This window comes from Mirounga angustirostris, unplaced genomic scaffold, assembly GCF_029215605.1.
Source record: "Mirounga angustirostris isolate CCGP_5_RB_7025 unplaced genomic scaffold, mMirAng1.0.hap1 SCAF_9, whole genome shotgun sequence".
In the NCBI taxonomy this organism is placed as follows: domain Eukaryota; kingdom Metazoa; phylum Chordata; class Mammalia; order Carnivora; family Phocidae; genus Mirounga; species Mirounga angustirostris.
The window spans coordinates 127,055,782-127,059,511 of NW_026991717.1; the positions used below are offsets into that span (position 1 = coordinate 127,055,782).

General features: G+C 36.5%; 1 non-coding gene across 1 annotated transcript; it reads left to right on the forward strand.

Moving 5' to 3' along the window:
* Nucleotides 1–3,134: 3,134 nt before the first annotated feature.
* Nucleotides 3,135–3,240, forward strand: LOC123862590 (U6 spliceosomal RNA). The gene has a single exon (XR_006795289.1). It is a non-coding gene; the product is annotated as a U6 spliceosomal RNA (small nuclear RNA).
* Nucleotides 3,241–3,730: the final 490 nt, after the last annotated feature.

The following is a 3,730-nucleotide window of genomic DNA, read 5'->3' on the forward strand; positions in this document are numbered from 1 at the left end:
ATGGGAGGTAGCAAACAGATTCCAGATTAGTGACTATTAGACATTGGAATGATAACACATATATATTACCAGGCCTCATTTTCCATGAATTCTGATTCAGTAAGTCAAAGGTGGGGCACAAAGATCTACATGTTTTAGATGTACAGATGATTCTGATTCACGTTGTCATCACAGAGAACACTTTTGAGGAGCACTGTACTAATATGTGATTGAACTCTTTTAGTGACAAGGGACATAAACTCATCTCAAATTTATTTAAGCCAACGAAGCAGGATTGTATTAATTCAAGTGGTCAAAATGTTCAAGAGCACATCTTTAAGGTTAAGATGAAGGTGGACCCAGGTGCTGAAAGGAAATCATCTGGAAACTTTTTCTGTCTTCTGGTTTTGTTTTCATACTTGCTTGCTTCATTCTCAGGCAGGCTTTGACTAAGAATGGTACTAATATGCCACTAACAGATCTGGCTTAAAGTATACTAGCTTAGTGAACCTATTAGGAAGATGACTTCTATTTTAAATTAGTTCAACAAATTTACTTTGATTTAATTATATTGAATTAATTTATTAAATTATTAATCTATGGAATTAATTTGGCCTACTGAAATAAATGCAGTGGGAAGGAGGATGGAACATTAACTACCTTTGTCTGTCCACCCCCCCACCCCGGATTTTGGAATGAGGTCTTCACACACAAACCAAATGGATTGAAGAAGAATCAGGATTAGAATGTGGGATTGGATTTCCAAAAGGAAACCTGGATCCTACTCTCAGAAGAGGAAATTAATGCTAAGAAAGAATAAGCAATGTTATATCCACTACACGTGGATTCAGATAAAGCAAAGAGACTCCTGGACCAGAATTCAATGAATCTAGGTAATGGCCAGCAACTCAGCAAGATGTTAGCTTATGGAATGGCGGTCCCTTAATGTCGAGTAAGGATGTGCTTTCTTTACACAGAATGTGTACTCTCTGCTTTGAAGAAGCACAAGTGTCTAGGAATGTGTTCAAAAGGTTCTGGAAAAGCTGAATTCAATAGGTACTGGAAGCTATTCTCACAGAAAGGGCAAAGTTCTTTGAGGGATTTTGATAGATGGGTGTAGAAATCTGAATGCAAAGACTTCAGCAACAGACTATTAAAGAACTTAGTTGAGGCACCTGGGTGGCTCAGTGGATTAAACAGTTTGGGTCATGATCCCAGGGTCCTGGGATCGAGCCCCATATCGGGCTCCCTGCTCAGCAGAAAGTCTGCTTCTCCCTCTGCCTGTCCCTTCTTGTCTGCTCTCTCTCTCCCTCAAATAAATAAAATCTTAAAAAAAAAAAAAAGAACTTAGTTATAATGGGGGCCTGGGTGGTACTGTCCGTTAAATGACCAACTCTTGGTTTTGGCTCAAGTCATGATCTCAGGGTCATGAGATGGAGCCCTGCACTGGACTCCACACTCAGTGGGGAATCTGCTTGAGATTCTCTCCCTCCCTCTCCCTCCACCCCTCCCCCTACTCTCTCATTCTAAACTATATAAATAAATCTTTTAAAAAAAGAATTAGTTATAGAAAATGATTCCTTAAGGTGATTTACCTCTAATCAGAAACTCTGAGAAAGTTTAAAGGTTTATATAGTATGTTGGTTCCAAAATACATTTTGCTTCAATATATTGTTCAGGAAAATTAAGAAAGGATATAATAATTATGTTTGATAAATGAGAAAGACCATAATAATCTGTGATTAAAAGTTATAGGTTGATGTGAAAGGTAAGATACACATTGTTGGTTTGTTTATTACCTGTCAATTTAAGGTCTTTAACATTCAGCACATGTCACATGGTATTAAGCTATGCATATATACACACATATTATATATAAAACATATATATACATATATATGTGTATGTAAATTATATACTTTACTTTTTTAATTTAGTAAAATAAGTAGAACTTACAATTTACCATTTTAATCATTTTAAGTGCATAGTTTAGTGGTATCAAGTGCATTCACATTGTTGTACAACTATTATCACTATCTATATGAAAAACTTTTTCATTATCACAAAATAAAACTCTGTATCCGTGAAACAATAACTCCCCATTCCTCCCTGAGAGCCACTGGTAACCACTGGTCAAACTTCTGTCTCTATAAATTGGACTACTTTAGATACTGCAGCTAAGTTGAATCATGTAGTGTTTTGTAGGGTTTGCCTTTTTGTAGCTAGCTTATTTTACTTAGCATAATGTCCTCAAGGCTCAACCATGCATAGCATGTAGGAGAATGTCTTTCCTGGGCGCCTGGGTGGCTCAGTTGGTTGGGCAACTGCCTTCGGCTCAGGTCATGATCCCGGAGTCCTGGGATCGAGTCCCACATCGGGCTCCCGGCTCAGCGGGGAGCCTGCTTCTCCCTCTGACCCTATCCCCCCTCATGCTGTTTCTCTCTCTCTCTCTCTCTCAAATAAATAAATAAATAATTAAAAAAAAAGAATGTCTTTCCTTTTTTTCTTTATTTTTCTTTCTTTCCTTCTTTCTTTCTTTTTTTTTTTTTTGAGAAAGGAAGAGTGGGAGTGGAGTGGGGGGGTTGGGGAAGAACAGAGGTAGAGAGAGAGAGACAATCTTAAGCAGGCTCTATGCCCAGCTTGGAGCCTGACTCAGGGCTTGATCTCACAACCCTGAGATCATGACCTGAGCCAAAACCAAGAGTCAGTCACTTAACTGACTGAGCCACAGGTGCCCCATGCCTTTCCTTTTTTAAAGCCAAATAATATTCCATTGTAATAATATACTACATTTTTAAAAAATCCATTCACCCATCAGCAGAGCAGACATTTCAAGCTGTTTCTATCTTTTGGTTATTGGGACAATGCTCCTATGACCATGGGTGTACAATGTGTGTGTGTATATATATATATACACACACATACACACATTATACATACATATACATATATATTCATATACACACACATATATATAATCTGTGATTAAAAGTTATATATATACACAATATACACACATATATATATGGAAAAGGAAGTCTACAAATGAATGGTTTTTAGTTGGTAAATATCACACTTTTATATTTTGGATTATAACTGTCATTAGCATAAAAAATCTTATAACTTATAAAATGATATTCCTTCAACACAAGTGAGTGCTTGCTTTGGCAGCATGTGTACTAAAACTGGAAAGGTACAGAGAAGATTAACGTGGTCCCTGCACGAGGATGACGTGCAAATTCAGAAGCGTTCCATTATTAAAAGAAACAAAACAAAACAAAAAAACAAGTGTAGGGAAAGCCTAAAGAAATTAATTGTGGAAGTTTATAGGCTTTCAATAAGCATGACTAGATTTTAAGTGACTGCTGTGTAAATTACATTAGGGTGTGTTACACATCGTTGCTCCCAGCGGGTGATACCCCCTATGGTACTCAGATGACCTATAGGTGGCATCTGGACAAACATTTTAGTTCCATGTTTATATATATATTTTGTGTGTATTGTGAAAACATGTCACCAGTGCATGAAACATGAGACAACCTTAAAATACTGTCTTGTTAAAACACACACAAAACAGTGAGTCTGAAACATATATTTTTTTAGAAAAGTAGTAAGTGAATATGGCAAAAATTGTTAAGGTAGTAACTGAAATTTTGGTAATTTATCATGTACTTAGGAAGAAATAGCAGAAAATAAACCTATTACCAGGAAGAAAGATAAAAGTCAATTAAGTTTACATTTGTATACATAG